Below are 20,991 nucleotides of genomic sequence, written 5' to 3'. Positions count from 1 at the left end.
AAGCAGCTGAGGTAGGAGAGTCTCACTGTATTGTGAATAGAATTGAAGGGTAGGCCATTGCAATCTCCTTGGTCATTAGTAGTGCTTCAAGTGTCTATCTGGGCTGGGGTTAGTTGTGGAAAGGAGAGTCCTTCTAGGAAGCGATCAATAGGTGTCGAATCAGCGGATGTAGCGGTGGTGTATAGAGGCTAAAAAAATAAATAAATAAATAAAAAATAAACACCTGTGGAACTTTGCTGTTACTGCTACAGGTTTGGTTACCATCTCACCCGACGGGTTTCGCAGGGAGATCACTACTGATGGGTCTATCCTCGCTGTGAATCATGTATGCCAATAGCTTTCCCGCTCTCTCTCCATGCTCAAAGAGTTTGTCTAGAGAAAAAAAAAAAAAAAAAGGTCTTCTAGACATCTCATGTTGTAGCTGATTAACCACTCTAGATTACAGTTTAAAGGCGGTAGGCTTTATCAGGAGTTAGGTCAGCCTCATACCGATGTTCTGCGAGGGAAAGCTCCTCCAGTACCTTGTTGCCTTTTCAGCTGTGGTTGTTTTGAGTATATTAATTCAGGATATCAGGGTGGTCCTCACGTGTAGTTTAAATGAGTCCCATATGTTTGCAAATGAGGTGAGCATTGTCTTGGGAGTATCTCTTCCAATCCTCATCTATCTGACCATCATCTGGTAATGAGAGCAAAAAAGGGTTTAGTCTCCATGTCCTGGGTGGTTTAACTATAGGGACAGCCAGTGTTATCCAGTATGGGCTATGGTCCGATAAGAGTCTGGGGCAAAGGGCCACGTCTAGTAGGCGAGGCATGAGTATCTGTGAAAGAAGAATAAAAAAGTTTATATGGGACATGGGTTGTGGGTGGAGGAAAAGCAGGAGTATGCTCTGGCATGTGAGTGTTTAGTTCTCCAGAACTTCTCTTTAGTCAGCCAGATTGAAGGATGATATCAATCTCAAAAAATTTGGTGGATGTACAGGGCCTAGAAGTCAAGGCAAGTGGGTGTGTTCTGTCCAGGTCAGGGTTTAAGGTGGCATTGAAGTCTCCCAGCCAAATGGCTGGTATCATTGAGTGCTGTGCCATAAAGTCGAGTCCCTCTGTCAGAATTGTCATGCAGAATGGAGGTGGTACATAGTTAGACATTAATAGAAACTGTTCACCATATATTTTAGCATGTATGAAAACATAACAACCTTGTGGGTCCGAGCTTAGGTCACATAACGCAAGGTGCAGGGACTTGGTTATGAGCAATGACACTCTTCTTGCGGTTATGAGCAATGACACTCTTCTTGCGTTTTTGTGGTATAGACTGAATGGTATGCCCAGCCAATCCAGGGGCATTTAAGGGAAAACTGTAAGCTGCCAACTATATGGGTCTCCACAAGGACTAGGATGTCTGCCCTTTGTTTTTTAATGTAGGATAAGACGGCCGTGCATTTAACTTCGTCTCGTAACACTAACATTCCAAGTTAAGAATTTCAGAGATGCCATGGTGCGGTGTGATGTAAATAACATAGGAGTTTGATCATATAGTACCATAATGTCACGCAAGAGGAGGCCATTTTCCTGTATATGCAGGCAAGTCCTCCAGATAGTAAAGCATGAATAAATACAACGAAGTTTGCATTCTGTAAATAAATAACATTTGTACTGGTTGCATTGTACTTTTGATGCAACAATCCCACCTCCCTCCCACCCAGCCCCACCCCAACTGGTGTAGGCATATTCCCGTAACAAAACATTAACTAAAAGTGCGTGAAGTGGGTCCAACACTTCATTCAAGTAAAACAGTAACAGAGAGAACCTGGGTCTAGGCCCTGTGTGAAGAAGGTTGGTGCGTTAATACTTCCCTGGAATCAACCTTAGCAGGGCATATTGTGGTGAGGTTTGTATGACGTGGCAGGGAAGATTCCAAGGTGAACCTATATCCACAGTCCAGGTCTTTCCGGTAATGCAGGGGAGGGGGGAGGGGGCGAAACTTCTCTGAATAAGTCTTGCATATTGTAAGACTTCTGCGACTCCCAATAGTAGTTCTCAGTTTGTAGAGGGGAAGGTTTGAGCCGTTTGTGGCTTCGGCCTTAGTATTTTGTGCAGCTTGACCATAGGTTTTAAAAAAGGTACACTTGCAAGTGTCTGGGCAAGGTAGCGTTGATTTAGACTCTCTTTGGTGGTTAGGCGGAATGGTCACCTAGTGTTGTATTGCATCAGGTGATGGATACGAAAGATAGGGCTATTCCATCGCGAGAGCGACGATAAGAGGGAGGAGAAGAAGAAAAACAGGGGGGGGGGGGTCGTGCAGGCAGCAAACTTAAGATAGTGAGAGAGTCTGGGAGTAAGAAGTCTACAGTACCTGAGAAAGGTGCAGAGAAGGAGGCTTGTGATCCTTGGTTGTAGTGCACAGTCGGGCGTTGTATATTGTAGGTTAGTCATTCGCTCTTCTGTTGGTTTCTCGGCTCTCTAGCCAGGTGATGGTGTCTAGGGGTGCACCGGATCAAAAAACTCACGGTTCGGATCGTTCCTCAGATCAGAGCAACGGATCGGATCATTTTTCGGACCACCACCATATATAGTCCCCACTGTAATATCCACATCCCCCCCACACACACTGTAATATCCTATTACAGTGGGGGAGATGTGATCTTACAGTGGGGGAGTAATATCCACATCTCCCCTCACTGTATATAGGAAAATTGTCTGCTCTTACCAGCAGGCGGGTGATGACATCAGCGCACGCTCTAGGGGAGCTCACCTAGACCGCCGCCATGTGTAGATGGCCGCCGCTCCGGAGCTAGGCCGATGGAGTTGGGTGTCCCACCAGCAACTGAGCCAGGGATAGTGCTCCGACAGGCCAGGGTGCTCTGGTGATAATGCAGGGTTTGTGTCTGGGGAAGAAGAGACCTGACTTGGGTATAGCGAGATGGCCGCCACTCACAGGCTGGGGCTTAGGGATAGCCTGTAGTCATTAGTGACACCGCGGAGGCTGCAGGTAGCTGGGAGCAGGCAGGGCGACTCTCAGTACCTTGTGTGGAGCGACAGTAGGCCGAGAGGAGCAAGATGGCCGCGAGCCTCCAGGACTAGGCCGAAGCCACGGTCTTTCCTAAATGCGGCAGCCGCGCGTGGGAATCGTTGCTCCATGTATATTTTTGCTACCTTTGATGCAAGAAAAGCTCAAGAAAAATGCAGTCTCCAACCATCTCTTGTATCATGTCTGTAATCTCTTAACTAAACTTAAACACACTGCTAATAGTATTAGCAAAATTTCCATTTGCTGCACCTCTAGGAGACATGATACAAGAGATCAATGCAGTCCCGCCAGTGCCCGTGGGATGCAGCCTACCTGTGCCTGGATCAGAGCAGTGATCTCCCACTGTGTCACAGAGCTGGATTTGAATTTCCCAGGCTCCAGTAAAAATGCCCCACCTCCTGTCATAACGTCACACTGAATAAATGACTCGCATTGGATCAGAGCGCCATCTATCACAGGAGGCCGTTATGCGGCCCGGCCAATTCATCTCCCCGACACAGGGAGATTATTACTCTGCAAGGAGGAGGGAGGGGAGGACAGGACCTTGAGCCGCCAGGATAACACCCCGCAATGGGAGTCACCCTACATGGCCACCGCTATTGCGCATGTGCAGAAATCCGCACCTCATCAATGTTTTTATTTTATTTTTCAGACACCAAAATTTTGGTGCATGCCGAATTTATTGAGTTTATTCTATTGGTTATTTTATTGTTTTTGCCATCTGGCATGTCCCCACATATGCTCACTTATGCATGCAATTTCTCTTGGGGTTGCTGTATTTCAGACTTGTTAATTTGTTCTAAATACATTGTTGATGTACCAATTCTAATAGATATTATAAACTTACTTGGCATCTCTTTATTTCTGCCTTAGAAACGCAGTCCAGATGTGTTCCAGATGCTTTTCTGAAGGCGTGTTTTTTAACGTGTTTGATGCATTCCAGTACAATGTCCCCCTTTTTTTCTTAACCTTAAGGACATGTGTGTTCCAGTGCATTTTTTTATGTATTTTACGGCGTTCCAGTACAGTACAGTGCAGGAAAAATGCACCATGTTGTACTTTTTTTTCTGGAACTGAAACTGCAAGCACTGGTGTGAACTATGCCATTGAAAACCATATAACGTACTTTCCATACCCTTTTGATGCAAAAACAAATAAAAAAACACACTAGACTACATGTGGTATGAATTGGCCCTCAGCCGTGTTGTGTTATCATGGTCCACTGGCCCTGCACTTTCAACTCAAGCGGCTGCTATTGTAGATATCAAGTGTGTAACTGTAGCCTGCTACAGTGATGTTTTTATAGGATTTTTTTGTTATAAGCTTTATGTGAATTGTTAAAAAATAAAAAAATAAAAAAAACACAACATTTTATTTGTATCAGTGGTGCCTACAAAGTCCATGTTTCCTTCTTCTATACATATTGTTCCATAATTAGGACGTGGCACAAGTTACCTAATAATGTACACCCACATTACCATCCTGTCTTGGTGTACTTTCTAAAATGGATGCCTACAGAAAACTGGAGGAAGGGCACAGAAATAGGAGATTATATGCACAAGGAAAGAGAACAGCAGTGACTGGTCTTTATTAAAGGCTGTTCACACCTGAATGATTTAATGCTTCTAAAACTGCTCAACAAGCAAAATCACGTTCATTTCAATTGGCAATGCATACATCTTTCACACTGGGGTGTCGGCGGTAAAGTGCCGCCATTTTTAGCAGCGCTTTACCGTCGTATTTGCGGGGGTATATGGCTGCTAGCGGGGCGCTTTAAACCCCCGCTAGAGGCCGAAAAAGGGTTAAAACCACCCACAAAGTGGTGCTGCAGCAGTGCATTGCCGGCGGTATAGCCACGGTGCCCATTGATTTCAATAGGCAGGAGCGGTAGAGGAGCGGTATACACACCGCTCCTTTACTGCTCCAAAGATGCTGCTAGCAGGACTTTTTTTTACCGTCCTGCTAGCGCACAGCTCTGGGCTTTCACATTGGAGAGACAGCAGCGGCTCTTTCAGGGTGCTTTGCAGGCGCTATTTTTAGCGCTATAGCGCCTGCAAAGCGCCTCAGTGTGAAAGGGGTCCAAGTGTTCTGTCGCCTGAAGTGAAACACCTGAAGTTCAAAAAAAGTACATGAGCTTCTTTGTGGCCGATTACAAGCATTTTTTGGTCCCATAGACTTCAATAAAAACGCCTGACTTGAGTGTTTTACAAGCGTTTTGTCACAAATTTTCTGCTCAAAAGGCAGATCTCCACTCCCAATTTCCTGTCCCTCTCCTCCCCCTAGTACTTTCTATTGGCTAAACAAATGCTGAAGCTGTAAAACGCTCTTCTAAAAAGCTTAAAAAAAAAAAAAAAAAGCTTGTCAAAAGGCAGAAAAAAAAAAAAGAAGGTGTGAAGGAAGCTCCTATAGAGAAGCAAAGGTTAAATTGCTGCACAGATCTGCAAGAAATACACCAAGGTGGTTTGGGTCACTCTGCAATTCCATTTCACAGAGCAGGTTAGTACAGAGAGGTTTGGGATTAAAAAATAAAAATAAAAATCTTTATAATCATGTTATATAACAAAATTGCAAACAGGCAGTCTTTTTATCGCAGAAGAGACATGCATTGTCGCTTCAGCAATGAAAAACCGGAGTTAGGCTTACCGGTAACTCTGTTTCTATGAGTCTTCCAGGACAGCCTCTTGAGACCTTGGGCTCCTCCCTCTGGGTCAGGAAACATGCACACCCTTTTCTTTAAAAGGTGGTGCTCCAGGCCTCCCTCCTCAGTTTACCCGAGAACTACCAGAAGGACCTGAAAGACATAACACACTAACACACCGTTCGCTCATTATTATAGTTATACATTAACCTGGGGTGGGAAAAACCCGGCTGTCCTGGAAGACTCCTAGAAACAGAGTTACCAGTAAGCCTAACTCCGGTTTTTCTCTAGTCGTCTTCCAGGACAGCCTCTTGAGATAAGCAAGAACTTACTTGTTTAGGGTGGGACTACTGTCTGGAGGACCTTCCGTCCAAAGGCTTGTTCTTTATCCGACAGTAGGTCTAAACGGTAGTGTCTTGCCAATGTCGAAAAAGACGACCATGCTGCTGCTTTGCATATCTCTTCCAGGGAGGCTCCGGCTCTCTCTGCCCAGGATACCGAGACTGCCCGGGTTGAATGTGCTTTGACCAAAGGTGGTTCTTTACCCCCTGACTGGTAAGCCTCAACTATCGCCATCTTAAGCCACCTAGCGATGGATGACTTGGATGCTCCGCAACCCTTACGGGCACCCAAAAAATTAACAAAAAGAGCATCAGAACGCCTCAACTCTTTAGTGGTTTCCAAATAAAACAAGAGATTTCTTTTAACATCTAATAAACTAAATAATTCCCCTTCGTATAAGTCGTACAAGTGTGAAAGGGGACTAAAAGCAAACAATAGGGACAATAACTAATTAGAACCTGCCCTGACCCATTACACCACTGTGATTGAGTCAGCCAAAGAAGTGCCCGAAAACCCGTCACCTTAGGTTCCCCACCCAGGGGAGGGAATAAGCAAGGTCCCACAGGAGAAAAAAAAAAAAAACTTAATCCCCCAGTGTAAGGTATGGCCCACCCTTGCCACCTTACCTGAGAGATGGTGGACCCGGAGTCTGTAGCCATACGGGCTTCCTCCATAGCCCCTGGTGTCTGCGCGGCCTCGCCTGAGCTTGTTTGCACCACTCCGGGTGCCTGTTATCCCACACTGTGCCACTTTGCAGGAGAGGACTGTATCCAGCGGCGCTCCTTGATGACGCTGTTCCGCCCGTGACGCACTTCTGCCCGGTGGAACGCAGAGACCCCGCCCCTCAGCGCCGTTTCCGGAAGGAGGAAGTCCATGCTTAGAGCGCGGAACGGCATGGCAAGCCAGCGTCTCTCCCTGCCATCGCTGCTGTACCCCCCGGTCAGCTGGAAGCACCCCCACCGGAGCTACTTGCCCAGCAATGCCACAAGGACGACCGGATACAGGTACCAGGGCTTTGGGGAAACTGGTGTCAACCAAAGAGTCCTGCTCTCTCTGAGCAACTGACAGCCATGGGAACGGCGAGGGGTGCCGCAGGCAGAGGAGAGTCCAGCCAGGGTCTCCTACCCAAGACAGTCCTGGGAATCGAGCTCCCTAGTTCCTAGCGCGCTCCTTCCCTTCTGGTAGGAAACACAATAACTGAGGAGGGAGGCCTGGAGGACCACCTTTTAAAGAAAGGGGTGTGCGGGTTTCCTGACCCAGAGGGAGGAGCCCAAGGTCTCAAGAGGCTGTCCTGGAAGACGACTAGAGAAATACACTTACCTGTCCATTTACAATCCTCTCTGGCATGTACACAGTGCAAGCACAGCTCAGTTTACATTTCAGCACACTGCCATTGTGTAAGGATGCCTGCACTCCTGTGTGAGAGTGACATCATCCTCCCACACCAGTCAAAAATTTCAAAAGACCAGCATCCGGAAGAATCTAGGGAGGAAAAAAATAAAACGTGCTGTATAAAAACTTAAAGCGGGGGTTCACCCAAAAAAAAAATTTTAACATTACATTCAGTCGAGTTGTCCTAATGACAATCGGCTGTTTTTTTTTTTTTTTCCCCGTACATACCCAATTTCACCGCCGCTTCCGGGTATGTCTTCTCCGGGACTGGGCTTCCTATCTGACAGGCTTCCGATCGTCGCATACTACGCGTCACGAGTTGCCGAAAAAAGCCGAACGTCGGTGCGGCTCTATACGGCGCCTGCGCACCAACGTTCGGGTTCTTTCGGCAACTCGTGATGCGTAGTATGCGACGGTCGGAAGCCTGTCAGATAGGAACGCCCAGTCCCGCAGAAGACATACCCGGAAGCGGCGGTGAAGATAAGGTATGTACGGGGAAAAAAAAACAGCCGATTGTCATTAGGACAACTCGGCTGAATGTAATGTTAAAAATCGATTTTTTGGGTGAACCTGCACTTTAAGTTAGACTTATTGGTAAATATTTCCAGTAGTCTTCCAGGACAGCCCATGAGATATGGGCTCCTCTAACACAGAAACACATACCCAGAACAGAATTTAAAGGCAATCCTGCAATCACCCACTTCAGTAAAATTGTGAACCGAAGGACGGATCTGAAAAATGGGAAATAAAAAACAAAAGCACAGCACCATAACAATAGGGTGTGAACTTGGCTGTCCTGGAAACATTTAACTTGGGCTGTCTTCAGTGGCTGCCCATGAGATAACCACAAACTTGCCAGGTGAGACAACTTTTGAACGACCTTATGCCCAAAAGTCTGATCCCGACTAGTTTAGGGCCAATACAACTAATCGATTATGAAATTAATCATAAACTATTTTCATAATCGATCGGCCAGTAACATGGGTTAAAAAAAAAAAAAAAAAAAAAAATTAGCCCTTTATAGTACAAAAAGAGCAAATACTACTGTTCATATTATATTAATACGAAAAATCTTTGTACATTTGCTGAATGAAAGAATGTTTGAAAGTTTTACTTTTAACATTCAGCTTTAAAATGAATGCAATTTCTGAACGAAAACCACATACACTGTCTGAAAATTCCTTTGACCAAGAAGTTTTCTATTCTTTCTAAACGTCCCCGTCACTGTGAAAAACGAACATCGATTTGAGCCCACTGCCTATTAGAAAAATCGAACGAACATTCTTAAAACGTTTTTTTTGAAGAAAGACATTGTTGTATGGCCACACTTTTTCTTTTTTTTTTTTTAAGGTCATTAACCGAAACAATAAAATCAGCCAACTAATCAATGAAAATAATCGTTAATTGCAGCCCTAGACTAGTTAATAAGTCCAATTGGTAGTGGCAAGTGAATGTAGAAAAGATAGACCAGGTTGTGCCTTACATATTTGCTCTGGGGTAGCTCCAACTCTTTCCACCTACAATGCCACTAAGGCCCCTTGCACACTGGGGCGTTTGTCATGCGGTACAGCGCTAAAAATAGCGCCGCTATACCGCATGAAAAAACCTGCCCTGTAGTGTTCAATGTGAAAGCCCGAAGGCTTTCACATTGAAGCGGTGCGCTAGCAGGAGCGCACCAAAAGTCCTGCTAGCCGCATCTTTACCGCGGTATAGGAGCGGTGTTGTTCACCGCTCCTATACCGCGCCTTCCCATTGAAATCAATGGGAAAGCGCGGTAATACCGCCTGCAACGCGGGCGGTATTAACCCTTTTTCGTCCGCTAGCGGGGGTTAAAACCTCACCGCTAGCGCCCGAATATCGCGGTAAGGCAGGAGGATCTATAACCAAACAAAGTTAGCTGGAGGCAATTTCTTTGCACTGTTGGAAGAAGCCTCACAATCTTCCATTCATAGATACCAGCCCATCATTGGGATTTGGAGCCCCTTTGTCCAATGGGTCTTTTTCCTCTCTCCCCCCCCCCCCCCCCCCCTTCTAGCGGTTGGTGCCCTTGATCTTGAAGAAATAGTTTTTTTCTTATTTTCTGGGAAGGCTTTTTACCTATAAACTGTACGCTCCAAGGCAGCTTCCAGACCTGACCCAAAAAGTAGATCATCTGTAAAAAGTAAAATTACACAGGCTTAGATGCCACAAGTCCCAACCACATCTTAAGCCAGAGGCTCAACTAGACAATTCCACAAGAGCAGAAAAGTCTTAGCGTCATCTTTACAACCTCTGCCGAGTCATCCGCAATGTACCCACAGCTCTGAAGAACATAGACAGGGCAGTAAGCAACTGATCCCTAGGGAGCATCAGCTTCTAGTAACAGCCAAAACTTGAAATTCCGTGCTACGCACATTATGGCTAGGGCTGGCTTCGAATTAGCCATAGCAAAATCCCAGGCCCTCTTCAGGACATCACCCTTTCTAGCCATCAGATCCTTAAACTTGCCCATGTGTTCAAAAGATGAGATTTTGCATTTCTTCATCGAAAGGAAATTTAGGTTTTAAATTGTTTGAAAAAATTGCTTCCTTTCTGGATTTTTTTATTTCTTTAGAATAGAACCTTATGGATAGAGAAGACTTCTGGATGTCTTTCTCTTTAGTCCTTGGTACATCAAACCATGCCTGGACAATATCTAAAGGTGTCATTTTAACAACTCCTTGACTTCCTCCAGTGACAACTTACATCTGGAAGATTGAGGGCTGGTTTACATTTGCTTAAAAAAAAAAAAATGGCATTTGACTCACTTTTTTAAAGAGCTCTGAATGCCAATCAAAGCCCCGTCAATAAATAAAATGGTTCGCTTACAGCCCTGTTCACGTCATGTTTTTTTTGCTTAAAAAATTATACCCCATGTGCCTTTAGTGGTGCTTCAAAGCCTCCTTGACAAAGCTCGCTTGAAGCGCCTGCAGCTTTTGAGAGGCTTTTATTCAGCTTTAGCATTGCTTTGGATAAATTGCAGGTATGAGATATCCACACACAGGAGCATCTGTCAAGCTTCATTAAAGCTTAAAAAACAAAATAAAGCATCGCCGAAGCATCAAAAAGTAGGCGCTTTGTGTGTTGAAGTAGAAGCAAGTGTAAATGAGCCCTAAATCTTCACCTGGACTTGGATGTTTACTATTCGAACCAGATCTAGAACTAGGGTCACCATCATCTTTCTCTGTTTACTTCTTGTGACATAGAACTAGATGACACAGGCAAAAGGAGAGTTACGCATGGTACACACATTCCGTTTTTTCCTTCAACCAAGCAGGCTGGAAAAAAAAAAAAAAAAAGAAGGGGGGGGGGGGGGGGGACTGAGCTCACTGTACCAACTATTCAATGTTCGTACAGCGATCTTCCCACTGTGCTATTGTGTTCTTGCATGGGGAATACCCCCCCATGCAAGAACACACTGGTCAGCGCTCGCAGCCATTGACTGCAAGCACTGATTGGATGCTGATCAATTGCTGGTTTTCCTGCATGCTCATTCAACATAAACCGGTCGACCAGACAGGACAGCTACCACTTTCCAATGCTGCAACTGTGCATGCAGAGTTTGTCATACACAGAATCTGTACTGTCATTTATCTGTCCCTCCTCTCCCCTTATTCATTCACAGTAAGGGTTCACTCTGGTGACAGATTAGTGCAGTCCTCCGTGCAGAGCAGATGCATGTGTATCCTTGGAGCTGCGTGCAGGCAGCCCCTAGAAGTGTATGCACACACAGCACCAGCAGGGACACAAATGCATGTCAAAATTTGCCAGGTCAGAACACAGAGCCTCCATGTCAGCACTATGTGAGCATCCATTTCTGCTGGCTGCCTGCATGCCACTCCAAGATGGATGCGCACACATCTGCCAGTGGCTCTGCTTGGAGGATGGCACTAATCGGCCATCTGAAAGAGCCCTAAACGTATTCTATGAATTAATCACAAAATACAAGTGTGTCAGATTAGGTTGTTTGTTACATAAGAAGCACACACTTATGTTTAGTCATTGACTCACTTAACCACTGGGCACTTAAACCCCCTTCCTAACCAGACCAATTTTCAGCTTTCGGTGCTCTCACAATTTGAATGACAATTACTCTTAGTCATACAACATTGTGCCCATCTGAAATTTTTGTCCTTTTTTTCCCACAAATAGAGCTTTCTTTTGGTGGTATTTGATCACCTCTGGGTTTTTTATGCTATAAAAGAAAACACAGAAAAAAAAAAATTAAAAAATCTTGTTTCTGTCATATTAGCAGGTATTGCAGAGTATTGGGGGGTATTGCAGAGTATTGGGGGGTATTGCGCAGGGATGGATGGCTGGATCTGTGACTGCATTTGTCACAGATCCAGCCCACAGCAGCTGCTGCTTCCGCTCTCCCCCCTCTCCTCTCACACTGTACCGATCGGTACAGAGAGGAGAGGGAGGAACTGGCGTCATCACATGGCGCCGGTTTGTTTACAAGTGATCGCGATCAAGTGGTAAACGGCCGCTATCAGCGGCAATTTACCGCGATCTGTGATGCGCCGGGTCTTCTAGACCCGGCGCTCACAGATGATCCCGGGAGCGCGCCCAGGGGGTGCGCGAGAGGAGGATTCTGGGAGGACGTCCCAGGGACGTCCTCCCAGAACAACTCCACATCGCTGTAGACGTCTTTTGTCTATGGCGCGGTGGCAAAGAGGTTAAAATATGTGTTACCCCAACAATTCATAGTTCTGATATATACTAAAAAGTATGCTGTTCTCTTTGCATTGCTCCCTTTGTGTAAATTACCTGGTGATCCTGCCAGTCCCCCTTCTTTCCCATTTCAAATGGACCAGGCTAGGCATGGAAGCTCACCCACCCCAGCATTAGAGCTGCACAATTCTGACTAAAACAAGAATCACAATTCTTTGCTTAGAATAAAGATCACGATTCTCGCGGCATAACATCTTTCACATTATACAAAAAAAGAAAATGGGGTAACTTTACAGTTTCACCATTTTTTTTTTTTTTATTAACTGAAGTGTATTTTTTCCCCCAATAAGTTTAAAAGAACGCTGCGCAAATACAGTGTGACAAAATATTGAAACAACCACCATTTTATTTGTTAGGCTCCCTGCTAAAAAGATATATAATGTTTGGACGTTCCAAGTAATTTGCTAGCAAGAAAAGGATATGGATTTTACCTTGTAAGCAACAAGTGTCAGAAAAAGGTTTAGTCTTTAACCACCTCCCACCCGCCCGACTACTTTTTACGGCCACAATGTGGCTCTTAATTGCCGGGAGGCCATCTATATACGGCCTCCAGCCACTGGGGGGGGGGGGGCGCGCATGCCCGCCTCGTCACTCAGGTGCTGATGCGCGTGCCTGGCGGCCGCAATGTCCTCCAGGCACCCACGATCAGCATTCACAGAGACATGGATCTCTGTGTGTAAACAGAGGTCCTGTCAGGGAGAGGAGACCGATGGTGTGTGCCTTGAATATAGGGATAACCATCGGTCACCTCCCACAGTCACTCCCCTCCCCCCACAGTTAGAAACACTATGCAGGGCACACATTAACCCCTTCCTCGCCACCTAGTGTTAACCCCTTCCCTGCCAGTCACATTTATACAGTAATCAGTGCATATTTATAGCACTGTTCGCTGTATAAATGTGAATGGTCCCAAAAATGTGTCAAAAGTGTCCAATGTGTCCGCAGTACTGACAAAAAAAAAATAAAAAATCACAGATCGCCGCCATTACTAGTAAAAAAAATAAAAAAATCTAAATTCTATCCCCCATTTTGTAGGCGCTATAACGTTTGCGCAAACCAATCACTATACGCTTATTGCCATTTTTATTTTTACCAAAAATATGTAGAAGAATACATATCAGCCTAAACTGAGAATTTTTTTTTTTTTTTTATTGGATATTTATTATAGCAAAAAGTAAAAAATTGTTTTTTTTTTTAAATTTACGCTCTATTTTTGTTTATATCGCAAAAAATAAAAACCGCAGAGGTGATCAAATACCACCAAAAGAAAGCTCTATTTGTGGGGGGAAAAAAAAGGACGTCAATTTTGTTTGGGAGCCACGTCGCACGACCGCGCAATTGTCATTCAAAGCGTGACAGTGCTGAAAGCTGAAATTTCGCCTGGGCAGGAAGGGGGTATATGTGCCCAGTAAGCAAGTGGTTAAAGAGGGACTGCAGTCTGCTTAAATAATTTGTAATAAAAACATCTTTGCCATTCTGAAGCTTCCCTCCAAGCATATTTTATATATACTGCGATTCTGTACTTCCCAAATATGCTGCAGAAATCTCCCTCCACGAAGTCTGGCTGCAACCATTTCAACTGTGGGCAGTTGAAGCTGCTGCCTGTTTACTTCCTGGATTTACACAGAGGCACACCTCCAGCTCTGCAACTCTCATTGGTCCTCTTATAAGAGCTGCGCAAGAAGTCATAAGCCTAGGCTTTTTACCAGACAACAAACAGGAAGTGGGCTGTATAAGGTTAAAACAAGGGCAGAAGTGGATAAACAGGCAGAAGTTCACCCCTTTGATCCAAAAGAACGAAATGTTACGTTTCTTTTTATCTCCCAGCGATGACAATGTTAATAAACATTACCTAATAACACTATAGTGGAGAAACACTTCAATGTGTACAAAACAGAGTGGGGAAGTAATAAACCTCAGATTTTGAAAGTCCAACTACAGCAAATAAAAATAATCCTTTGCAGCCGAGGGTCAGCATAAGCAGTAGCGCCCACCCCCCACCCCACCGTCAGCGGTCACAGTAAGGAACATTTTTTTTTATTTGCTCGGCTTTAAAAAGAGAAGTATAGGTTGTTGTTTTTTTTTTCATACTTACCTAGGTGGATGCAGCATGGGTCCATCTGTCCCCCTACACTGAGAACAAAACGATCAAACATCGCCAATGGCTCGGTTCTCACAGCTCCCCGAGCAGAGAGCTGCTGACTATCAATCAGCAGCTCTCCGCTCCTCCTCGCTCACTGGAGCGCTGAGCTGTGGTGGGGAGCGGCTGTCTCAGGCTCTCAGTGGCTCACTGAAAGGCTGAGACAGGTGTCAGTAGAGGCACCTGGCGGATCCAGACTCCCATTGTCGGGATGACGCAGTACCTGGACCAATTTCTTTGAGGTCAGAGAGTGGAGTTCAGTCCGCTCTCTGCTGAAAACAGGTCACAGGAGTGCAAAACAAACTGCACTACTGTGATCTATAGAAACTAGTTTTGGCTGGACTCCTCCTTTAATGTTTGCTACCCGGCCCCGAGGATTTGTCCAGCCCTGAACCCACAGTAAACTAAATCGAAATACCTGGTAGAAAATACAGCAAAGCTCAATGCATTGACAAACATATCTTAGCTCTGCAGGCATAGTTGTGACCAATATCAGTTACAGATCAGCTGTTTGCAACATCTGACACCCTGTACTTCGGATCAAACTATTTAATGCACCACGTGGCAGTAAAACAGATAACAAAACTAACATGATTGCAGAATTGGCAAGAGTTGTTCAGGATTAGTTAAGCGTTAGATATACTACAGTCCGATTGCCAGGAAATCAGTTAAGATTACATATACTGGTAACGTGATTACTTGTAGCAAGGTTTTTTTCTCAAGAGAGAGACATTAACTTGAACTTGCATCAAATGGAAGAGGGAGGTCAAGCTTTTGACATTTCCATTACTTATGTCAGGGATGAGATGTCAATTCACATTAACGGCACTTTTAAAAAAATACAGCAGAGAACTGAAAAACAAATCCTCCATCAATAGGTCAACTAAATACATTAAATATCATCAATTTAAATCTTAAGTATGATTATGGTAAATCGTTAGATTGGTCCAGCTTGGACCAATGTAAATAAGGAGGCTATACCTGTGGGCATCACTGTAGTAGGCTCCATTACTATATAAAGACTGACATCTCCACCTCTTCCAATCAGAGAATACTTTGAATGAGAAAAGGCAAGTGTTTTCCGAAACAGCATCCATACCGGAAAAGCGACCTCCTTTGTTCAGAGAGCAACAGGGCAGCCACACAACATAACCTGGAAGCTAGAGGAGATCACTGTAATAGTGGTGCCTACTGCAGTGATTACCAGCTTCCACAGGTATGGCACATACACACTGGTCCAAGCTGAACACTTGTAAAAATGTAAAACCTGCCATAAGGCCCCATGCACACTGCGTGTTTAGCTGTGGGTGTAAGAAACAGGTGTAGCCTCCAGTGCCGCTGCTGGCAGGCTTTCAAATTTTGAGAGGCTGGGGCTGGACAGTGTAGTGCTTCCAACTAGGGAAATGTGCCCAGGAACGAATGACCAGCATAAAAAAACGTTGTGAATTTCAGGCAATGGTCCCTGGGCGCATTCTGCCCTGTACAGAAGTACTGCTAGGTGCACCATTCAGCCAGAGTTGCCATTACCCTCTCAGAGTTTGACAGACTGCGGGCAGCACTGCACACCTATGCTCTCCACCCACAGATAAATATCAGCGCCCCATACATTGGTGCTGAACATCCAGTGTACCCGGGGCCTAGGCTATAGCTTTCCTGCACACAAAGCTCCATCCAAAACTCAAGTGGAGGGGTGGCTAGGGACACTGGCCCTGGTATGTACAAGGGACCTTATGTCTTGTACACATTAGAAAAACCATCAGACCAACGATTGCTTTTTTTTGCATGCTAGTCTCATATGGAAAACCAAAACCAACCAAGTTATGAAAATTCTTGCACGACAGAACACAATTTAGGAAGTGATGTATTGCGTTGTAATGTATTCTTTTGCTTCGAGAATGCGTGTCTATTTTTTTTTTTTTCGTACAATTATACTAAATTACACAAAAATAGTTTGTTTTGTTATCATACATGAAAATATTTCATGTTTGTCCCTTTGGATAATTTCACATTAACTGTTGTGACCGGCTCTAAAGCTGTGTACTAAGATTACCACACATCACTTTTAAAGCGGTATTTTTTTGTCCCAATTTTTTTACTAGGCATAGGGGACCCCATACAAATACTGTTTAAAGTGCAAGTTCGCTTTCTCCGAAAAAAAATGGAGGAGATGAACCAACACCCTTCTCGCTGTACTTCCATAGGCGATAAGCTGTAAGTGCCCATGCAGGCGCTGAAGGGGTAAAGGGATTTTAACCCCCCGCACTGCTTCAGAGATGGATCAGAGTGATGCTCTGTGCCAGCGCTAGTCAATCAGAAATCGCATGGATCTACCCCAGCACCACTGCAGAAGTGTGGGTTCCCTGGACCACTACATTGGCACTTACAGCTCATCACCTACAGAGGTAGGTACAGCGGGGACTGGGAAAGGGCCCTGTGCATGGTGGTTAGTTCACCTTTTCCATTTTTTTTTTTTAAATGTGAACCCTTTAAGCATTGTTGATTGTACAAACATTGTATGGGCAGATTGTAGTGTGTATGGTTATCATAAGGTCCTCACATGCATACATTGTAGGGCCAATGTCCCTAGCCACCCCTTCACTTCAAGTCTCAGAAGAGCGCTGTGCTGACCATCCTGCTGCAGGATTCCTGGAGGAGCACTTAGTACCACACAGCATCCAAAGCTGCTTTGGGAGGCAGTGAGCACCTCACCACAGCCTTGGCTCCATTTAAAAAAGGCGGCGCGCACGCCGACTACACGATGTGTACTGCCCATTTATCACCACCCTCTGAACTCGCCCTTGTAGCCAGATTTAAATCCATGTGCTGTAGTTTGTACAGTAACCATTTATGGGGAACTGTCAAATGCTTTTGCAAAATCCAGATACACCAGGTCTAAGGGCCTTCCATTATATAGATGGCAGCTTACTTTCCTCATAGAACAGCCGTCACTAAATGGCGGCCCGCGGTCCGAGTCCGGCCCGAGTGCCGCTTCTGCCCGGACCGCCACTATAACAGAAAGCGTTGGTTTGCTGGGGTTTCCCCAGCAACCAGTGACGCTGCGTGCGTGCGCCTGCTCCTCGCCGCAGGTCCAGATTGGGGGTGACTCACGGCAGGGATTAGGGGTGTGACTTCATGCGCGCGCCCCACCCCCCTGCTTTTCGCGGTTCCCGGGTCCACTCCTGGCAACTAGGGGCGTGACATCACGTGTGCTCCGCCCCCTGCTGCTCGCGGTTCCCGGATCCTGGCTCCTTATCTCTCATCTTCCACCCCCGTCGGTATTTCAGTGCCTTCCTTCATTAAGGTATGTGGGCCATTAGTGATCACTAACAGGTATATTTTTATTGGGCACACTGCTGGGCATATGTTAATGTTAAGGGGCACTCTGATGGACCACTTATTTTAAGGGGCACGCTGATGGGTATAGATTTTTAATGTGCACACTGATGGACACATTTTTGTTGTGCCCATCAGAGTGCCCCTTAACATAAAATGTGCCTATCAGCGTGCACATTAAAAATATACCCATCAGCGTGCACCTTAAAATTAAATGTGCCCATCAGCATGACCCTTATTTTATGTTAAGGGGCACTCTGATGGGCAGATTTTTTGTTAAGGGGCACGCTGATGGGAATATTTTATGATAAGGGGTACGCTGATGGAGACATATAATTTTAAGGGGTACACTGATGGGTATATTTTTAATGTGCACAGTGATGGGCATATTTTGTTAAGGGGATCACTGATGGACACATTTTCTTGTGCCCATCAGAGTGCCCCTTAACATAAAATGTTAATTGTGCACATTAAAAATATACCCATCAGAGTGCCCCTTAACATAAAATTGGCCCATTAGAGTGTCCCTTAACATAAAATGTTCCCATCAACGTGACCCTTATTTTATGTTAAGGAGGACTCTAATGGGTACATCTGATGCAAGGAGGCACTCTGGCAGGAATGTGATGGGGACACCTGATGTAAAGGGGCGCTCTGATGGGGACACCTGATGTAAAGGGGCGCTCTGATGGGGACACCTGATGTAAAGGGGCGCTCTGATGGGGACACCTGATGTAAAGGGGCGCTCTGATGGGGACACCTGATGTAAAGGGGCGCTCTGATGGGGACACCCGTGACTACAATCTTTCTGAGTCATAGCACAGACTTGAGATTCGGACCTCGGCCCAAAAAAAAATTTGGCAACCGGACCTCCTTGAATTTTAATTTAGTACCCCTGTCATAGAAGGTTAATAGATTGGTTTGGCAAGACCGATTATTTATGAATCCATGCTGATTACTGCTAATGATACCGTTCTCATTACTAAAATCTTGTATATAGTCTTGTAAAATCTTGTATATAGTCCCTTATCATATAGCTCCAGGAGCTTGCATACAATTGATGTTAGGCTAACTGGTCTGTAATTCCCAGCGATGCATTTGGCCCTTTTTAAATATTGGTGCTACATTTTCTCCAATCAGCTGGTATCATTCCCGTTAGACTCCAGTTAGTGTGTGCCGGAGGGGCGCGCGTGCTGAGTACATGGTGGGGCGGGCTCGTGCGCTGAGTACATGGTGGGGTGGAGGGGCTCGTACATGCGCGCTGAGTACATGACGGGGCTCGCACATGCGCGCTGAGTACATGACGGGGTGGAGGGGCTTGCACATGCTTTCTGAGTACATGACGGGGTGGAGGGGTTCGCTCTGAGTACATGATGGGGTGGAGGGGCGCACACGCTCTGAGTACATGATGGGGTGGAGGGGCGCACACGCTCTGAGTACATGATGGGGTGGAGGGGCGGGCGCTCTGAGTACATGATGGGGTGGAGGGGCGGGCGCTCTGAGTACATGATGGGGTGGAGGGGCGCGCGCGCTGAGTACATGACGGGGTGGAGGGGTTCGCTCTGAGTACATGATGGGGTGGAGGGGCGCACACGCTCTGAGTACATGATGGGGTGGAGGGGCGCACACGCTCTGAGTACATGATGGGGTGGAGGGGCGGGCGCTCTGAGTACATGATGGGGTGGAGGGGCGGGCGCTCTGAGTACATGATGGGGTGGAGGGGCGGGCGCTCTGAGTACATGATGGGGTGGAGGGGCGCGCGCGCTGAGTACATGATGGGGTGGAGGGGCGCGCGCGCTGAGTACATGATGGGGTGGAGGGGCGCGCGCGCTGAGTACATGATGGGGTGGAGGGGCGCGCGCGCTGAGTATATGATGGGGTGGAGGGGCGCGCACTGAGTACATGATGGGGTGGAGGGGCGCGCCGAGTACATGATGGGGTGGAGGGGCGCGCCGAGTACATGATGGGGTGGAGGGGCGCGCCGAGTACATGATGGGGTGGAGGGGCGCGCACCATGTACATCATAGCGTGGAGGGGCGCGCGCTAATTACATGATCGGGGGGAGAGACGCGCTGAGTACATGATGGGGGAGGGGTGGTACTAAACACTGGGTGCGATACACAATCCTTCATTCTATGGCGAGTTGCTGTGAGCAGGGAAAGGTGTCCTACAACTACAAGTCCCAGCATGTTCCTCAGCCCACGCAGTCAGGGCCCCTCCCGGTCTGACACCCCTTACATCACAGAATGGACACCATGGCGACAAGTAAACCAAGGAAAAGGAGGGAGGGGACCCTGACAGACTCCATAATACACCGGCAGTGACATGATGACAGGGGGGCGGGCGGCCAGGCTGTCATTGGGCCGGGATGACAGGGACTCGGGCACACCATTCCCAGGCCGCCGCCCCTGCTGGCTAAACACCGAGCACACGGCTCCACAATCCCACAACAAACGTAGAGCGTGCATTACCTGCCGACGCCTCCTTCCGCACCTCCACCAGTCACTAATTCACCAACACAGGAGTCCTGAGCGCCCAGCCCCGCCCCTATACCATGACATAGCGACGTCACACGCAAGGCACACACCGAGAATCACAACGCCAATCAGAGAGCGAGACCCGAGTGCGGCGTGCTACAGCTTCCCCCCGTGACGTGGCGCTTTTGAAACAGGCGGGAAAGGGGGGAGAAGCCGTCACGTGACGTGCTCCTGTTGTCTTGGTGGAGAGTGCTGCTCAGTCAGTCTGTGTGACAGGAGAAGGCAGGAGCGCTTGTCATAGAATGGATAGACTCTCATATCACTCACTGTGTATGCACGGCATGAGGAGAGGGAGAGGACAGTGCTCTGCTTTTTGACTGAATAAGGTACTGGCTCAAAGTATAACTAAAAACAAAACTTTTTTTGTATAGAGCAGAGGGACTAGAAGGGAGCTTTACGCTATTTATTCTGTTTACCGTTATTATCAAAAGTGTAAAAAGAAAATACAACCTTTTGTGTTCACACCAGAACAGGAACAGAGGAAAATCTTCCAATGGGGACACTAGTGACACCCTGGGGTTAAAGGCATTTCTGTGAACTTCCTGTTTTGGCTATGAGACAGGAAGTGAAGGGAAATCTCCCTGAAGGATGACAGATGGCACAAAAAACTAACAGGGGTTATAAATCTTCCGTACCCATTCCAAAGTGAAAAAAAGTTTTATCTGTAGTTCTACTTTACCCACCTGAAGTCCGGACACTTTCACCCACCTTCCTTCCAAGTTCAGCTTTCAGCGCTGTCACACTGTGAATGACAATTACTCAGTCATGTAACGCTGTACCCAAACAACATTTTCATCATTTTTTTTTTTAAGACAAATAGAGCTTTTTTTGT

The 20,991-nt window shown here is 46.4% G+C and overlaps 1 protein-coding gene across 4 annotated transcripts in view; it reads right to left on the bottom strand.

Moving 5' to 3' along the window:
- LNPK (lunapark, ER junction formation factor) overlaps positions 1–20,256 on the bottom strand; it is a 151,298-nt gene extending 131,042 nt beyond the window's left edge. For 2 of the 4 annotated variants that reach the window (XM_040357698.1, XM_040357700.1), the window contains exon 1: positions 20,094–20,256. The gene's annotated coding sequence lies outside the window, so the exon portion shown is untranslated. The remainder of the gene's footprint in view (positions 1–20,093) is intronic. The other 2 variants (XM_040357696.1, XM_040357699.1) reach the window with 1 other exon arrangement.
- Positions 20,257–20,991: the final 735 nt, after the last annotated feature.

The sequence above is a fragment of the Rana temporaria genome, chromosome 6, assembly GCF_905171775.1.
Source record: "Rana temporaria chromosome 6, aRanTem1.1, whole genome shotgun sequence".
NCBI classification, from domain to species: domain Eukaryota; kingdom Metazoa; phylum Chordata; class Amphibia; order Anura; family Ranidae; genus Rana; species Rana temporaria.
The sequence above is the reverse complement of the archived record's forward strand: the minus strand, read 5'-3'. Positions and strand labels throughout refer to the sequence as shown.